Source organism: Triticum aestivum, chromosome 7B (genome assembly GCF_018294505.1).
Source record: "Triticum aestivum cultivar Chinese Spring chromosome 7B, IWGSC CS RefSeq v2.1, whole genome shotgun sequence".
NCBI classification, from domain to species: domain Eukaryota; kingdom Viridiplantae; phylum Streptophyta; class Magnoliopsida; order Poales; family Poaceae; genus Triticum; species Triticum aestivum.
This window is the reverse complement of record NC_057813.1, coordinates 561,644,510-561,664,060: the sequence shown is the minus strand read 5'-3', so window position 1 is coordinate 561,664,060 and position 19,551 is coordinate 561,644,510.

Sequence of the window (19,551 nt, the reverse complement as noted above, 5' to 3'; positions counted from 1 at the left end):
CTTTTTTCCCTTTTTCATTTTTCAGTACACTTACATTTTCTCAATACACGTTCTACATTGTGTGCAACATATTTTTGATACACATTCATGTTTTGAGCATTTTCTTTAAATACATGTAAAATATTTTTGAAATACACATGGAAACATTTTTTTTGAAAGTACAAAAGATTTGCGAATATTGTTTTTTACATTGTATAAACATTTTTCCAGATACATGTATGAACACTTTTCGAATACATGTAAAACCTTTTTCCAAATATACATTGACATTTTTTATAATGGTACAAAACATATTTCTTACACTATGCGAACATTTTTTAACATTGATAAATATTTTAACAGTGCAATGAACATATCTTTGAAACACGTGAACATTTTTTGAATAGTACAAAGCATTTTTTACGGCATTCAAACATTTTTACAATGTATAAACGTTTTCTAAATGTCATAAATACTCTTTTGAAACACCTGAACATATTCTAAATGTCATGAATATTTTTTGGAATGCTATCTATTTTTTTCAAAATTGTGCGACTATTTTTTTTACACAACATGAGCATTTTTAAAATGCGCATTGATCATTTTAAAAATGTGCACTGAACAATTTTCAAACCTTAGGTAAAATAATTTTTGACATATATGTTGAATATTTCAAAATATGAACAAAAGTAAGAAAAAAGAAGAAAGAAAAAAACAGAACCAAAGTAGAGGCGTTTGAACGTGCAGCTCGGTCGCTAGAAGTACGCAGGCCTCACTTTGTTAGGCCGGACCCAATACCCTTGGGACTCGCTGGAAACCCAACTCCTATTTGGCGCCCTCATCGCCAGTTATAGGGCATTCCATAAACTGGCATACACTCTTCTTCGTCCTAGACTCGCCCATTTACATTTTTTTTCAACCTTCAAAACGTAGCTGCAAGATTCAAACGATTGGACTCTTGGGTTTGTTGTTCCAACCGCGGTAATCAACTATGAAAGCACACTTGTTGTGCATAGTTACATTTTTTTCTTTTTGTTGTGCTTCTTCTTAGTCTGGTTTTCTTCTTTTTGATTGTTTTGTTTGGCCTTTCTTGTTTAGTTTTTCATTTTTTTCTTTTTATTTTTGTATTTTCTTAAAGAAATTTTTGATATTTTTTCCATTTTCTTAAGTTCGCAATCTTTTTTAGAATCGTCAAAAATTCGTGAACAAATTCTCAATCCATGAACTTCTCTTATATTCGCAAACATTTTGCGCATCTGTGAACTTTTTATTCTGAACCCGTGATTTTTTTAATGTATGAATATTTTCCAATTTCATAAACATTTTTAAATTCATGAACTTTTTTTCAAATTCGTGACCATTGTTTCAAAACGATATATTTTTTCAATTTTCTGAACATTTTTCTTATTCGTCACAAATTCTAGGAAAATTCAAATTTGTTAACTTTTTCCAACTTCTGAACTTTTACAAAGTATGCGATCTTTTTCTAGTGATCTTTCTTCAAATCAATGATTTTTTTAGTTTTTTCTAACTTTCATTAGTGAACATTTTCAAATTCCTGTTTTTTTTATTTTTTGGAATGAACTTTTTCAATTTTTCTAAAAAAAATAGATTCATATTTTTAAAAAGTCAATAGTCAACCATTAACAGCCAACTGGCGAGCGGTCAGATCTAGTGTTTTTGCTGGGCCGGCTCACAAACAGGATCCCGTGAGCGCCACTTGGATAACTGGCGCATAAGGTGCTGCATAGGAGCTCTCTGCTGGAAACGAGACATATCCCGTCCACGACCGACTGTGAGCTACGGAAATGAGAGTTTAGATGTAGCTGCACGGGCGTGCAACTATGGGCACTGAAGCTCCTGGTCGTTGTAGATAGAGTGACTACTATCACTCAAAAAAAGATAGAGAGACCGCTTTTTGGGCACAAATACTGTGCATTGCTTATTGCGAGCAATAAGATATTGCTCACTAACAGTGATTACTAGTGGGCTGGACCGACCCATTAAGGTAGAGCTTCACGAGCGAGCGGTTTACACAAGGATAGATTGCTTCTTCATGGGTTTCTTCTTTATTAATATTTTTCATTTCCTATTTTTACCGTTTCTCATTTTTATTTTACATTTATAAACCTTTTACAAATCCTGAAAATTTTAAAATTTTGTGAACTTTTTTCTATCTTGTAAACATTATGCAAATCCATAAACTTCTTTTTAACTTGCAAACTTTTTTGAATTTGCAAACATTTTCTGGATTGGTGAAGAATATTTCAGAAATTTACAAACATTTGTTGGAATTCATGAACACTTTTTGTTTTCATATATTTAAATTTTGATATTTTTTTGGATTCATAAAATTTGGATTTCATGAACTTTTTTTGAATTGATGGACATATTTCAAATTCATGAACACTTTAAAAACCATGAATAGTTTTCGAATTCATTATTTTTTTTGAATTTGTGATATTTTGTCAAATCCCTCAAAGTTTTTAGATTTTTTAACTTTATCTATAATTCATGGTTTCTAAAATTCAAGAACCTATTTAAAATTTCTGATTTTTTTAATCATTAAAAATTTTAAATTCATCAAAAAATTTAAAATTCATGGAAATTCTAAAATTAGAAATAATACTGGCGGAAATAAAAAAGAAGTGAAAAGAGTCCAATGAGAAAGAGGAACTAAAATCACCCTTTTTTTGGGGGCGTGGTTGCGCTGGATTGCCCTTTCGGTATCTATGGACCAAGACCCAGGTAGCAGAGCTCATACATACGACACATATCCCTTAACTAGCAGAATGCCCATGTGTTGTTACGGGTTATCCATCATGTTATCTTCAAGACGTGGGCTCAACACAAAACCCTCACCCACAACGCACCCTTCTCTTTTCCTGTTGGACCCTCCCCTTCCCTCTCTGTTTTCCACCGTAGTGAGACATTTCTCGCTGGAGCCTCCTCCTTTAAAACCTGATGATGCTCACCTCATTTTTGCCATGCATTTCAATAGGTATGAAAATTTCCAGATTTACAATATAATAGAGTGGGTTAAACTAACACATACTATTGACACAAAACAACTAAGTCCCTGTTTGTTTGGGCTTTTTGCTTCTGCTTTTGCACTGTTTCCACTTTGAGAAAAAAAGCCACAAAAGCTCCCAAATAAGGCCTTTCTGCTTCGGCTTTTGGCTTACTAGATGACCCGTTGCGCCAATGGCGCAAAGGGCGAGAGTGAACCTAGTTTTCAAACCTTGCAAATTGGAATATTCTGAGACTGATCATTAAATAATTGAAGTAAGGAAATAGATACTTAGGTATGATATTATACTTAGGTATGATATTCATACATAGCGGTATGCATTACATTCAATGTAGTTTCATAGGCCAAAATAAAGGCTTGAGATCAGTTGATGATAAGCAAAGCTACATAGGCAGAGATGGATCATATAGATAGTTTCGGTCACCAAGCTGATGGTAAAGATATGCAATCATTTAGGCCAGGCAGAATCATCATTGTCTGTGCCATCGGTACTGATTGTAAAGTTGTATTATCAATGCGATCTGCAACATATCTTATATGCGAGAGAACATGGTTCAGATCGCCGTCTTGAGGCATTCATCCTGTTGTTAAGTTATGTAGACCATTGCTCTAGCTGCTACTTTGAACCAAATTTTATAAAGAAAAGTAACCTGCAGCAGAAGTAGGTATCTAGTCTGCAAAAATTATACTACGGTACAATACATGTTAATGCCTAGTAGAACTGATGCGTCGTTAGCCACAAATGGTAATAGGACTGTACCAAAAGGACCTACTATTCAATTCCAGTCTCCAAAGAACAAAATCACATTGCTCTTATTTTCTTAAAATAATAAAACAGTAATAAAGAGCTAATATTCAGAATCTGAGTGCTCAACATTTAAATGAGAATCCTAAGCAAACAAATGGGAGTGCAGGGAGGTTACCATTTAAGTGAAATAGGTAAAATCAACCTTCACAATGATGAAAAGAAAATTATGTTTGGAAAGGGTGTTTTCGGATGCTTGCCACCACTCTGCTCAATGAACCGGACGATATTGTCCCGAATCATCAGCTAAAATAGTGTTAGTTGATCAGTATTGCTAACTCAAAAGAGAATTAAAGTAAATATAGTGTATTCAGCAAAGACAAATATGGGTGCAGTCCAAAACAAAACAAAAGTGTATGTGTTAGTCTGTCTTGGTGATGATTAAACAACTAATATACTCTAAAGAACAATTGTTGTCACCTCATCTAATGAAGAAACACTCTCCTGATACTCATCTGGCTAGCCGGACTCAGTATCTCAGTGGTTCTTACCATCATTCTTCCTTTCTTTCTTCTCTACCTGCCATGTTCCTTCACCATGCTATAGCTGCACCTGGGCACAAATGAGCATAAGAGCTGCATAATGGAAAATAGATTTCTGTAATGTGTGGCGAGCTATCACTAAAACTGCAACCAAGTCAACAATTATACACAGACCACACCAATAACATCAAACAAAAAAGTTGGCCTGAGCATATTGTTCAAAATGAGTATTGATATTAGATACAAATTGTTGAAAGAACACAAAATATGCATGAAGAAGGTTGCCTTAAATTTATGCCGGCAAAAAATTCAAGCTCATCTGCTTTGGACTGCCTTCAACATGCTTTATTGCAAAAAATGCCTTCTTTCTTGCAGCAATCTGTGTTGAAGTGAAACACTTGCTAAATTAGCAGCTTAGTATTGTCATAAAGATAAGGAACTACTTTAAAATGAATCAGATTGTGCACTTTCAGCAACAAGAATGACCATCTTCATTAACTATCATATTCAACATACCCTTAAGTTGACTAAAATAGACTATTGTACTAATTTACAGAAAGGAAAATAACAGATATAAGTCACCTGCCTCATCTATCATTTAGGAGAAGGTTAGTATATGAAGAATGAGGCAACTACATGAGAGAAAATTACATCTTTGAAATTCTGTATAGGTAGACAAATAAAAATAGACGGCCAAAACACATGCAACCTGATTAACATAATCAGGGAGAACACAAAAATACATTTAGAGTCCTCGCTTTCAGCAATGGCAAGCTACTTGCAAGCAATTAACTAAGCACGTCACAAGCATAAATAAAAATTAGTATATACTTCAATCACTCTAGAAAGTATATAGTTTCATCACATGTGCAGAACACATATTAATTTCGAATACAATAATAATAATAATAATAATAATAATAATAATAATAATAATAATAATAATAATAATAATAATAATAATAATAAGTATCAACGCTAACAACTGAAAAGCATATGGAAACACGTCTAAGAAACAGACAAGTTGGATAGTGTTTGATGGCTTTAGTTAAATCATTAACACCTCAATGCTAAATATTGGCTAAAACCTGCGATTACAGCTAAATATTAGGAAGAGTACCTCGATAAACTAAAGCTAGTTGGATCATACACATTAAATCTGGACCTGGATTTTTTAAATGGTAGAACAGTAGGTAACTCATGCATACAAAAATTGTAGTATACACAAGAGTTAACCATACTGAAGGGTGGCAAAGTTACTCACTCGCTCCATTATCCCCAATTGCACATCAATTTCTCAAGAGTATCCTGGTGAGCACTACCCGGTTCCATAAACTCCTCCTGTAAAATAAGTGTTTTGTAGAATGTCCCAGCTTATGTCATTAGCCCATCATTAGTTACCTAACATACAATTACTTTGTAAGGATACAATAAATATGCCTGGAGATTGCTCGAAAAGAAGTAGACACAACTTTTAACTCATGAAAATATAACCAGAATAATAAAATCAACAACTGGTACAAACTCCACCTGATGAGTGACGTGCACCACTGATTTTTAGCCAAAGCCCCAAGAAAGCGTTCCTAAAGAAGATACAAATCTTGAGCAGTGACTTGTCAAATTCCCATGAACAGAACACTAAAGATAGTATCATTATACCTGGAATATGTGGGATCATGTATGAGCATAGAGTGTAATGCAGGGATCATCAAACAAATAAATATTAGCAATACGAAACATAGCTATTGCTATCTGAACTTACAATCATAAAAATCATGCATATATGTAGACAAAGAAGATGAGGGCCTTGTTGGGGTTGCAAAAAAGACTAACAAGTTACAAATTCTTGTGGTCACTGGAGTCGTGAGCACCAGCTGCAGCTGTCCACACCCATCCGCTGGGGACCGGTCCGCTTCACGGCTACATGAGTCGCCTCCTGTTGAGCGACGACAAGGGGGAAGAGGCGAAGGGCAGGTAGGGGTTGAGAGTTTGGGGAGGAAGAAACTGAGAGAATGAGAGATGGTGAGAGGGATCTCACGGCCTCCAACTTGACCTCCCCGCCTTTAGCACCTCCTTCTCGTCAGCGATCCAACCTCAGAGCCATGTTTCGTGATCCCCTTTTGTCTCCGATCTCTCACCTTTCCAACAGATCCGTCCCACACCACTCCTCGTCCTCCCTTGTCTGGCCATCAAGGTCATCCTCGAGAGCCAGCCGTGTGACCTACGTGCGATCGAGCGAATCTTGAGGGTGGGTGTCGCGGTCAAGGAGGGCCTAGGGCTGCGTCCTGAGTAAATAGGTGATTTTTCGACTAATTTAATCCATAGATAAATCACTAGCATGGCATTGACTGCATTGACAACATACCGACTCTCATCTAAACATGCACGTACTAAGAAAACATTAGACAAATCTACACATACTGCTAGTACTGCTAATACGAAAATAAACAGGAGCGGGATAAAGATGTTATACCCTCCAGTAGGCCAGGCAAAAACCACGGCGGCAGTGACAGCAGTAGTGGCATCCTCGGCGGCCTTCTTGTCGGCCTTGATCTTCTCAGCGGCAGCACGTTTGGCATCGGTGGACATGGTGATGACGAAGACGACGCAGGCGTAGAGGAAGTAGCAGATCAGAGGTGAGCAGTCGCGTAGTCGCTTCCCAAAAACCTATTTGCCTCTCTCTCGTACAGGAACCAGAGAGACAAGGTTTCGGAGACCTGCTCTCCCATCGACTGTGTACGCGGTGGACGGGATGGAGTCACCGGCGGCAGTAGCAGCAAAGGAACGACGTGGGCGGTTCACGTGGGGGCAGATGTGATCTGTTCATGGAGGCTAGGGTAAGGAGACACCACACACTTATATAGACGTGGGCTCAAGCCACGTCTGAGTTCGTGACAGCCCACGATCCGACGTCTCAGATCATGGCCCAACTGTCAGAAATCTCTCCATTAGTGACTGGCAAAAATAAGCGCGTAGGTGTGAGCCCGACTCGGCTCATTCCCGCAACCCACGACACATCATGACGAGGCGTGGTGAGGTAGGCAGTAGAGGAGGAATGCGCGAGGGCCTCTTCTCTTCTCAAGCTCCAATAGCATGTAGAAGAGAAACCCTTATAAGGAGGTCCAACTCCTCTTCCACTTTTGGGGTGGGACTAAACTTCCCACTACACCTAGTGCCAAATAAACCGACATGGGCCCTTAGAGATTTTCAGAAATTGCTATATGGGCCTAAATCCCATCTCAAAATTTCAGCAATCCCCCACCAGATCTCGATGGCCCATTGTGTCCTCTGTTCCAATTGTTGTTTCAATATACTAGTGTTTCAGTGAAGACCTGTTAAGGTTGAGCTTCACCTAGAGCAAGTAGCTACACTCCTTCACAACTAAACAATGGACTATGCCTTGAATTGTCAGTTTGGCATAAAGAAGCTTCACCACATGTCTTACTAGTACTAGACTGCCGAAGGCTAACCCCTCGGGTGGAGCATATAAGTCACACTCCTGGCCTATTCATGAGCTCACAAGAGATCACCCCAATCTCATAGACTGTGACCAGTAGTCGGGCTCACATAGGTGTGTTCCTCCAAAGATCGCTCTGTAGGATAACATCTTTCTTACATAAGCTTTGGAACACATTAAGATAGTAGTCATCCTACCATACAATATCGAGAGTATTGCATCTCCAACGGAGTGGGTTAGTGTAGTTACTCTCCTCAGTTCACCACATGCTTGTTTTCTCATGTCTTACTTCACGGGATCTCCGATCACATAGGTTGGGTTACCACCATGGCAACTCATGTGGGTCTCATACCCATCTCCCTCGATGCACTATCTATCACAACATGTGATAGCCCTTTTGCAAAGGATCTGCCATATTCTTAGCCGTATGGACATACTCCAATGCTATCACTCCGGAGTTTTTAATTTTCTGACAGCTTTTAATCTCATTCTTATGTGTTTGTTGGACTTCATGTTGTCCTTTGAACTCTTCACCTTGGTGATGACAGTCTGATTGTCATAGTTCATAAGGATAGCCAGAACCGGTTTATGAACCAATGGCAAGTCCATCAAAAGATCTCGAAGCCATCCTACTTCGACACCAGATGTGTCTAATGCTGTTAATTATGCTTCCATTGTCGACCTCGTTAAGATCGTTTGCTTGTAAGACTTCCAGGAAACAGCATCACCTCCAAGAGTAAACATATACCCAGTTGTGGCCTTCATCTCATCAGCATCAGAGATCCAATTCGCATCACTATACCCTTTAAGTACCGACGGGTATCCGGTATAGTGAAGTCCATAGTTCATAGCACCTTTCAGATAGCGCATAACTCTTTCAACAACATGCCAATGTACATCACCCGGTTTTGAAACAAACCGGATCAGTTTGCTCACAGTAAACACGATGCCAGGCCTCGTTGCGCTCGCTAGGTACATCGGTGAACCAATAATTTGAGAGTATCTCAGTTGATCTTTAGCCGTGTGAGGGAGTCCTGGATTAGGGGGTGTCCGGATGACCGGACTATAACCTTTGGCCGGACTCCTGGACTATGAAGATACAAGATTGAAGACTTCGTCCCGTGTCCGGATGGGACTTTCCTTGGTGTGGAAGGCAAGCTTGGCGATACGGATATGTAGATCTCCTCCCATTGTAACCGACTCTGTGTAACCCTAGCCCTCTTGAAAGCACAAGTATAAAAAGCTTTTATATTCCATCGAAACATTGTTTTACAATAATACATGTTATTCGAACATAACATCCTTCTAGCACTGCGTCTCTATTAAACGAGCGCCCTGCAGAACTTCCTGAAAATAGTGCTCGGCAGGTACTCGGCTTTCGTCCGAATCTTGGGATGCAACAACACTGGCCTTCATCTCCGCCAAGTATGTCTTGACACGGGCAAGAGCCATCTGCGCACCCTCTATGCACGCCGACCTCTTCATTGCATTAATATGCGGCACCGCACCGAGGAACTGCTGCACCAAGCTAAAATAACTCTTCGGCTCGGGCCTTTTTGGCCACAGATGACTCACGACATACTTCATGGCGAGTCCGGATAACCTATTCAGCTCTGCCCATGCGGCCAAACGATCGGTTAATGGAAGTGGGCGCTCTGGATTGTGGAACTGCGACCAAAAAAGCTTGTCCACTTCGTGGTCCTTTTGATCAGGAAGTGTTCGGCCGCGTCCACGGCACTCACCGCCAAGTCCAGATAAGTGTTTGCCGCACTCCACTGCCGGTCCAACGGAGCGTATTTAGGATCCCTGAACTTCATCCGCAACATAAAGGGCTTTCCAGCCGTGATATCTCCGGCCTGACGTAGCTCCTCCTTCATAGCTCTCATCGTAGAGCGAGTATCCTTGGCCTCGGTCGTGACCTTCTCTAGGTCCTTCTGTACCACCCGATCTTCTTTTTCAAGAACCTTACAATGGTCGGCAGCATTCTTCAACTTTACAGCCATCTCGGCCATTTCCTTCTTGCTTTGGCAGTGAGCAGCCTATTCGGCTTTCAGCTCTTCAGCTGCCTTTAAGGCAGCCGCATCGCTTTTCCTGGCCTGCTCCTTGGCTCGGGCAAGTTCCGCACGAAGCTTCTCCATGGCAGCGGCACCATCTGCATCAAGCACACATGTTGTAAGGTACGAGCATCAAGCTCCTCTTACCAGGTGTCTTCGGAGAAATTACATACCTTGTGCCTCGTCCAGCCGCTTGTTGACAAGCGCGATGTCGGCATCTGCCATGTCAAGTTGCCGCTTTAGTTCGGAAAATTCATCAGTCTGGCTAGCCACCGGACACTTCGCCACCTACATAGGAAAGGCGACATATCATACCTGGGATTATGATCCTCGGCACACCGTCATTTTTGACAACGCACCGAGTCTCAGGGGCTACTATCTATACAGGGCGCATCTTATATATGCGGATCTGTCAAAAGGTACATCATTTTGCGTACCTCAAAACCTGCTAGTAAACTCCTGACGGCCTCGTACAACCCGCTCTCCGCGGATGAAATCCTTCCAATCACCGTATCCATCAACGCACGGTGTTCTTAGATAGACGCTCGCCCGAGCAGATCCTTCAGCTCCTCTGACCATGCACTGGACGGTGCCGGACTCGTCCGATGGCCTTTTTCGAAGGCCGGACACGGAGGGCGTTGGGGGCCATATGATTGCCTTCCGGCCCTGCCAGAATTGGAGAAACCCTCCATGACGACACCTCAGGGTCGCCCGCCTCGCAAGGCGGTACGATAGGGGGAGGCGTTCCACTCTCCATCATCTCCGAACGAAGATCCCCTGAAGATGAGCTCTGCTGAGAAGGGCTGAGATCCGAACTACAAGGTAAAATTTCGGTTATCTTCCTCAGAAATAGAACAAGGATGTCTCTCATTTTCAAACCCCCCTCTTTACTTACGGCTTGGTGGAGAGCTGATCCCCTTGGGGGCGCAATGCGACCGAGGCACCCCCTGGCGCCGGACCCTCTGACAAAGATTTCTTCCCCCGCTTTGAGACCATGGCCTCCGGGTCTTCAGAGGCGGTCCTCTTCTTCCCCTGGTTAGAGGAATTCTCAATTCCTCCTTTCCTGGCAGCCGCCTTTGGGGAGGCGGTAGCTTCCTTGTTCCCCTCTTCACCTTCTTCCAAAGGCGCAACCTCCAGCATCCTGGTTAACACGGGATCCGGCGTAGTCTCAGGGAGGGGGGTCGGACACCTGATTAGCTTTGCTTTCGCTATCCACTCCTGTTTAAGGGACAACTCTTTTAAGGGCAATTTTATGATAAATATACGGATAGCGTGTCCGGGTACGGGGCTACTTACTTGAGTATCCGGGCGATTGCAGCTCAGACCTGCGTCTTCGGACGAGTCTAGACACATTGCTTGTGATCCGAAGAACAATTTGTACATCTCCATGGGCGTCGCGCCCACAAAATGTTGGAGGGCTCATGGTCCTTCCGGATTAAACTCCCACAGGCGAAGGGGGCGACATTTGCAGGGTAGGATGCGGTGAATCAACATAACCTGCGTCACTATGGCCAGATTGATATCTCTTTCTAGGAGATCTCGAACGCGGCCCTGCAACAAGGGCACGTCCTTGGACGGCCCCTATTTAAGCCCTTTATTGACCCATGACGCTAGCTGTGGTGGGGGACCCGAGCGAAAGGCAGGTGGCGCCACCCATTTGGTGCCCCTGGGAGCTGTGATATAGAACCACTCTCGTTACCATAAGCTGAACTCCTCTTGAAAAGAGCCCTCGGGCCATGGAGCGTCGGCATTCTTGCTTATAACAGCACCTCCGCACTCTGCGTGTTGCCCCTCGATCATCTTCGGCTCTACTTTGAAGGTCTTAAGCCACAGTCCGAAGTGAGGAGTAATATGGAGGAAGGCCTCGCACACGACAATGAACGATGAGATATGGAGGATGGACTCTGGAGCTAAGTCGTGAAATTCCAGCCCGTAATAAAACATGAGCCCCCTCACGAAGGGGTCCGTCGGGAAGCCTAGCCCCCGAAGGAAGTGAGACGCGAACACCATGCTCTCACCAGGCTTGGGAGTGGGAATAACCTGCCCTTGAGCAGGCAGCCTATGCGAGATTTTGCCGGTTAGATACCTGGCATCTCTTAGCTTTCGCACGTCTTCTTCCGTAACGGAGGAAGGCATCCACCAGCCTTGAAGGTCGGAGCCGGACATCATCGGAGGTGCGAAGCGCCTGAATCTGGAGCTTTGGGTGTTGGAACTCAAGGTGGGAGGCGGATTTGATTGAGATTGATAGAAAGGATTCGAGCCTTGGTCTCTTTATAAAGAGGTTGAATACCAAGAGCCCTCCCCGCGACCGTTTGGGACTCGCCTTCGATTGAGGAGACATACCAACATGCACGATTGGGTTACCCACGCCCGTATTGGTGAGAATCCCGGAATAAGGGGGCACGATCTTTGCTTTGACAAGACGTGCCAACGAAACCGCCTCGCTAAACGTGCTGAGGTGGGACAGTAAAATGATTCGAATAAAGGCTTGGCCGTGGCATGATGTCACGCTGCGGAATACGTCAGCAGATTAGATTTGTGCAAATATTATTCTCTCTATGGTGGTATGTGGAACTTGTTTTGCAGAAGCCGGACACTATCCTTGTGTTCAAAATCTTCTATGAAGTATTCGGAGGAGGAACCCGCCTTGCAATGCCGAAGACAATCTGCGCACCGGACTCGTCGTCATTGAAGCCTGATTCAGGGGCTACCGAGGGAGTCCTAGATTAGGGGGTGTCCGAATGACCGGACTATAACCTTTGGACGGACTCCTGGACTATGAAGATACAAGATTGAAGACTTTGTCCCGTGTCCGGATGGGACTTTCCTTGGCGTGGAAGGCAAGCTTGGCGATACGGATATGTAGATCTCCTCCCAATGTAACCGACTCTGTGTAACCCTAGCCCTCTCCGGTGTCTATATAAACCGGAGGGTTTTAGTCCGTAGGATGAACAACAATCATACCATAGGCTAGCTTCTAGGGTTTAGCCTCTCTGATCTCGTGGTAGATCTACTCTTGTACTACCCATATCATCAATATTAATCAAGCAGGAGTAGGGTTTTACCTCCATCGAGAGGGCCCGAACCTGGGTAAAAACATCGTGTCCCTTGTCTCCTGTTACCATCTGCCTAGACGCACAGTTCGGGACCCCCTACCCGAGATCCGCCGGTTTTGACACCGACACCGTGCCTTCGAACTTTCGAATCAACACGCTAGGATCATATGGTGTTTGAGATGGTGTGCAATCTGAATATCCGAAACGACTCAACACCTTCTCAACATAATGGGATTGCAGAAGTGTGATCCCACCCTCATTATCTCTCAGTAGCTTGATGTTCAAGATAACATCAGCCACACCCAAGGTCTTTCATCTCAAAGTTCTGAGATAGAAATGACTTGACCTCCTCAGTGACTTTGAGATTGGTTCCGAATATTAGTATGTCATCAACATACAAGCACAGTATAACTCCTTCGCCCCCACCATGGCGATAGTATACACATTTGTCAGCTTCATTAACAACAAAGCCAACAAATGTCAGAGTTGTATTAAACTTATCATGACATTGCTTAGGTGCTTGCTTTAGGCCATATAAAGATTTCAGCAACCTACACACCTTTCTTTCCTGACCATATATCACAAAGCCATCTGGCTATTGCATGTAGATTTCCTCGTTTAGCTCTCCATTCAGAAAAGCCGTCTTAACATCCATCTGGTGGATGAGAAGACCATGCGAGGCCGCCAACGAGAGTAATACTCGAATGGTAGTCAGCCTAGCCACAGGTGAATAAGTATCGAATAAATCTTCCTCTTCTTTCTGGTCATAGCCCTTGGCCACAAGCCTAGCCTTGTACTTTTCAATCGTACCATCAGGCCTAACCTTGTTTTTGAACACCCACTTACATCCCAATGGTTTACAACCATGGGGACGCTCAGTGATCTCCCATGTCCTGTTAGCCATGATGGACTCCATCTCGCTACGGACCGCATCCTTCCAGTAGTCAGCTTCTGGAGAGGCATACACTTCTGAAATAGAAGTGGGAGTATCATCCACGAGGTACACGAAGAAATCATCACCAAAGGTCTTTGCAGTCCTTTGTCTCTTGCCCCTACCAAGGGTTCCCTCGTCATCCTCCTCAGGATTTTCATCATGTGTTCATTCATAATATTCCATAGGAATGGCAGGCTCAGGAGTCTCCTTAGATTCTTGTCTAGAAGTGCTTTGCATATCTCTCATAGGAAAAATATCCTTGAAGAATGTAGAATCCTTAGACTCCAAAATTGTATCAACCTTCTGGTCAGGTACCTCAGATTTCACTACTAGAAATCTATAGCCAACGCTGTTCTTAGCATAGCCCAAATTAATGTAGTCCACAGTCTTGGGTCCAAGCTTACGTTTTTTGGGGATCGACACATTGACTTTTGCCAAACAGCCCCAAGTACGCAAGTACAAGAGTGTTGTCCTTCTCTTCGCCCATTTATCATAGGGAGTGATCTCATTATCCTTTGTCGAAACTTTATTCAGGACATGACATACCGTCAATATAGCCTCCCCCACCATGCCTTGGATAAACCCGAAGTATCTAACATGGCATTAACCAAATCAGTTAGAGTACGGTTTTTCCGCTCGACAACCCCGTTTGACTGGTGAGAATAGGGAGGCGTCCTCTCATGAATAATGCCGTGTTCCGCACAAAAGGAACCAAACTCACTCGAGAAATACTCTCCACCACGATCTGACCGGACGCATTTAATTTTATTTTCAAGCTGATTCTCAACTTCTGCCTTATAGATTTTAAAGTAGTGTAGAGCCTCATCTTTAGTATTTAACAGGTACACATAGCAGTATCTAGTGGAATCATCTATCAATGTCATGAAGTATTTATTTCCACCTTTAGTCAACACACTATTTATCTCACAAAGATCAGAATGTGTGAGTTCTAATGGTGCCAAGTGTCTCTCCTCCGCAGCCTTGTGAGGCTGGCGAGGTTGCTTAGCTTGCACACATGAAAGGCACTGAGAGCCTTTGGCTAAAGTGAAACTCGGGATTAAATCCAACTTAGCTAGCCGCGTCATAACACCAAAACTTATGTGACAAAGACTTGAATGCCAAACTTCGGATTCATTAACACTCGAATGAATATGGTTCATGAGTTTATTATAGAAATCTGTGAGGGAAAGGTGGAACATCCCTCCGCTCTCATAACCTTTTCCAACAAATAGTCCATACTTAGTAACAACTAATTTATTAGACTCGAATACCAACTTAAACCCTTCTCTACATAGAAGGGATCCACTAACGAGGTTCTTCTTGATGGCGGGGGCATGCTGCACATTTTTTAGCTGCAGGATCCTTCCCGAAGTAAACTTCAGATTGACCGTGCCAACACCATGAACAAAAGCACTCGCGCCATTCCCCATCAATATGGACCCGTGGCTTGTGACCTGGTAAGAAGAGAACAATGAAATGTCAGCACATACATGAACACCTGCACCGTGTCCACCCACCAATCGGTGGGCTGAAACACTGAAAAACAGTATATAAATTACCATACCCAGATGCACCATTCTCGTTGTTGCCCACAATCATGTTGACAGACTTGGAGTCTTGTCCTGACTTCTGAAACTTGTTTGGGCCCTTGTTGGCCCAATGTTCAACCAAACCACAAGTAAAGTAGCCCTCGTCCTTCTTGTTCTTCTTGAAGGTCTTCTTACCCTTCTTCTTAAAGTTGGTATTGTGTTGGACATCGTTCTTTCCCTTGGGCTTGTGGGAGTTGAAGTTCCTCTGGTTCACCATGTTGGCGACATAAGTCCCTTCGGCCCCTTTTCCATGCGAGTCCTTTGCCCTCAAATTCTGCTCAACACTTAGATGGCCAATGACATCCTCCACAGAGAATTCACGCCTCTAATGTTTCAGAGTGGTGGCAAAGTTCCTCCAGGAATTAGGGAGCTTAACGATTATGCAGCCCACGACAAACTTGCCCAGTAAATCGCACTTAAGAATCTCAAGCTCCTTAACAATGCATATTATCTTATGAGTCTGCTCCAATACAGGACGGTTTTCAACCATCTTGTAATCATGGAACTGTCTATAATATACATCTCGCTCCCGGCATCGGTGGCCCCGAACTTAGATTCGAGCGCCTCCCACAAGTCCTTGGTGACATGCACATGTAAATATGTGGCAACCAATTTATCTGCCATCACGCTAAGAACTGCTCTGAGAAACACAACGGTGGTCTCCCTGAACACCTTCTCCTATTCAGAAGCAATCGTTCCCGTGGAGACATCGGTGACCCAGAACATGTTCATAGTTGTGAGCCATAAAGTGGTCTTAGTCTGCCAATGCTTAAAATATGTACCGGTAAACTTATCCGGTTTCAGTGCAGCGGCAAAGCCACTTGCCAAAAAATTCCTATACATAATAGGTTTTTGGATTGCTGAGTTAATAGGCAATTTTTTGAGTAATTTAATCCATAGATAAATCACTAGCATGGCATTAACTGCATTGACAACATACTAACTCTTATCTAAACATGAACATACTAAGCAAAAAGTAGACAAATCTACACATACTGCTAGTACTACTTGTCGTGGTTCTAAGTCTGACAGTAATGTAGGGGGGTACTAAGGAGAGGCAAGATCCTAGGTATGGAGTAGTTGTGCACACAAGAGTTTTACTAGTTTAGGCCCTTCTCGGGAGAAGTAATAACCCTACGTCTCGGAGCCCGGAGGCGGTCGACTGGATTATATGTGTGAGAGTTACAGGGGTGTGAACCCTTCTGCCAGTGGAGGGGGGTGGCTTATATAGAGGATGCCAAGACCCTAGCCAGCCCACGTAGCGGAGGGTCAAAGTACATTAAAGCCTGGCGTTATTGGTAACGCCCTACATAAAGTGTCATCATGACCATAAAGACTACTTAATTACAGACCGTTTGGATACATAATAGATCTTGAACTCCCGATGGTCGAGTGAGTCTTCATGGTCGAGTGTCTTCAAGTACGTCGAGTGTCTGCCAGTCAGTCGAGTGGAGTCCCTCTAGGTCGACGGGAAGATGGCTTCATCTAAAGATGTCCTTGGGGAGGGTACCTTGGTCAGGTCCATGACCCTATCCTAGGTACATGACTTCATCATTAGCCCCTGAATGGATCGAGGTCTGAGTGAGGAAGGAGTTGAGAATTCTTCCGACTCCTCTTTCTATGCTATGAGTATGTCTTGTTCTAGATCAAATGACCGTAGGTGACGGCATCAACTTCTTTTTCAGTCGCCTTGATCCATTCTGGATATAGGTCGAGTGATCTTTCTATACTTGGAGATCTCCGAGCGACAGATCAGAAGAAATCTTCGGTCTGACAAGTTGCCTTGCTGTCCACGGAATTAGTGAGATCTGAATTTTCGGGAAGCGCGCGGGGCGGAGGAAACCGCAGTACTCAGATGGGATAAGGCAGGGAAGCCTCGATTTCCACGCCACCTTTTTCACCACGTATCACGCGCGCGACTATTGCGGGAATTGAAAGGATCGTCCGGGCCTACCAGTCAGCCACTTGGAAGAGGCTTCATATAAGGCGCCGGACGGGGTTTTTTCAAACAGTGCGCCCCCAATCTCCTCTCCCTCCTCGAGTCCTCCCGCTGTGCTTGCTTCCGCCTCCGCCCCGCTGCTCCTTGTGTGCCTCGTCGTCGATGATGGTGAAGGAAAAGACGGCTGCTTTGAATCGGGCGAAGAAGGCGACGACAAAGGCGAAGGGGAGAGCGCCCAGTCGGGGCGGATCCTCATCGCGGTCCGGCCTCCCGCAAGGCTGGATCCAGGGAGATTGGATCCGCTCGACCATCACGCAGAAGGATCTCGATGACCTGGTCAACGAGGGACTGATCCCCCATGGGTTAGCGAGGCTCCCGGGGAAGGAGTGGCAGCCACAGCCTCAGGAGGGTGAGTGCGTCCTCCTAGCCACCCATGTAGATCGTGGGTTTTCTCTGCCACCGAATCTTTTCTTCTGGGGGTTTCTGAACTTTTTTGGTGCACAATCCATCACTTCACGCCCAACTCCATTGCCTATCTTGCTGCTTTCGTGTCTTTGTGCGAAAACTTCCTGGGTTGCCGGCCACACTGGGGCCTCTTCAAACATATTTTCACCTGTCGCTCCCAGACGGGGAAAAAGGATAGCCCGAATGACGAGAGAACCCAAGTTATTCAGATGTGCGGGGGTCTCGGGGTTCAGATGAGGAGTAAGAGTGCCTTTCTAGCCATGACCCTTCCCGAGTCAGTTCGAGGGTGGCAGTCGACCTGGTTCTACTGCCAAGACCAGTCGATTGGTCTCCCTCCGTTCTCCAAGGACCGAGCAAACAAGCCATCTTCTTTGAAGGTGCTCCTGGAGGAGAAGGCTCAGGTTAGGATGCTGATGGAGCGCGGGGGCCAGATTATTCGTGACGGAGTGACATGCATGGATCTTCTAGAGGTTTTCCTTCGACGGCGCATTCAGCCACTTCAGTATCGGGGGCATCCAATGTGGTTGTACTCTGGTTCCGAAGACACCTCTCGAGTCCACCCGGAGGAGGTCGATGATGTCACTCTAGAGAGGTGGATGACCACCATCACAGGGAACAGGGACAATCCTCGTGGAGCCAGGAGGATCCCGCCACTCGACCAGTCCTACGAACCAGACAAGGTTTGACCACATTCTACCGACTGTGCCTCTTGTTTTCTTCATTCCGCTTTGTTGCAATCCGGTCGACTGAAATTTTGTTTGTTGTCTCCCAGATCACTACCGAGATGTACTCGATGCCCAACGGGGCGCAAGAATAGACTGAAGAAGAAGAAGGAAGCGGAGGCAAAAGCCAGGAGGAGTGGGAGTCGGACGGCGACGAGGGTGATGAAGATGCTGGTTCTGAAGAGGAAAAGGAGGAGGAAGAGGAGGAGGCAGTCGAGCCTCCTCGCACTGAAAGACGGTCCAAGCTCGCCCACGACCTTGGAGTCGAGCGTGGCAAGGGAGTCGTGCCTGCTGGGCAATCGACAAAACGCCCTCGGACGACTACTCCGGCGCCGACTGAGAAAGCTTCGAAGCAACCCCGAGCGGCACCGACAAAACCGGCGAAGGCCTTACCGAAGATGAGGATGGAGATTCCGACTGTTTCTGGGTAATAACATAACTCATGTTTTCCCTTTTAATATGGATATATTCTTGGTCGACCCGATCGCTGACCGACTGAATTCTGAAATTGCAGTGCTGCTACTTCTGAGACTTCAGCCAGACATGAAGACCAAGAAATGGAGGATGCTGCAACTTCCCATCCTGGTATGATCTACGCAGTTTCACTTTCGGTCGATTGGATCTTCATTTTTGACTTTGAACTTTTTCTGCAGCTCCACCTAGCGTTATCATCAATCTCCCTGACGATAACGGTGAAGCACTGCTGAGGCCGAGGAGGAGCAGGAAGGCGACTGCTGGCAAGACTGCTCAGGTTGTGTCAGCACCTGAACCATTGATTCCGGAGGGGAGCAATGTTGCTCGCGCTACCGTGTCCTTTGCGGAGCCGTTGACGAGTGCCCGTCCTTCGTCGTCGAGTGCTGATCCGCCTTCTCTCTTCTCCACCTACCATGTCCCGAAGGACCAAGCAGGCGCTGCCAAGGAAGCCATACGCCAAGCGTAGATCATGATGGAGCAGGTGAAGGCAATCCGAGCCGCTAGCCAAGTAGCTTATGACGCGAGTTCAGCTCTTCAGAGCAATGTCCAGGTTAGTTGAACACT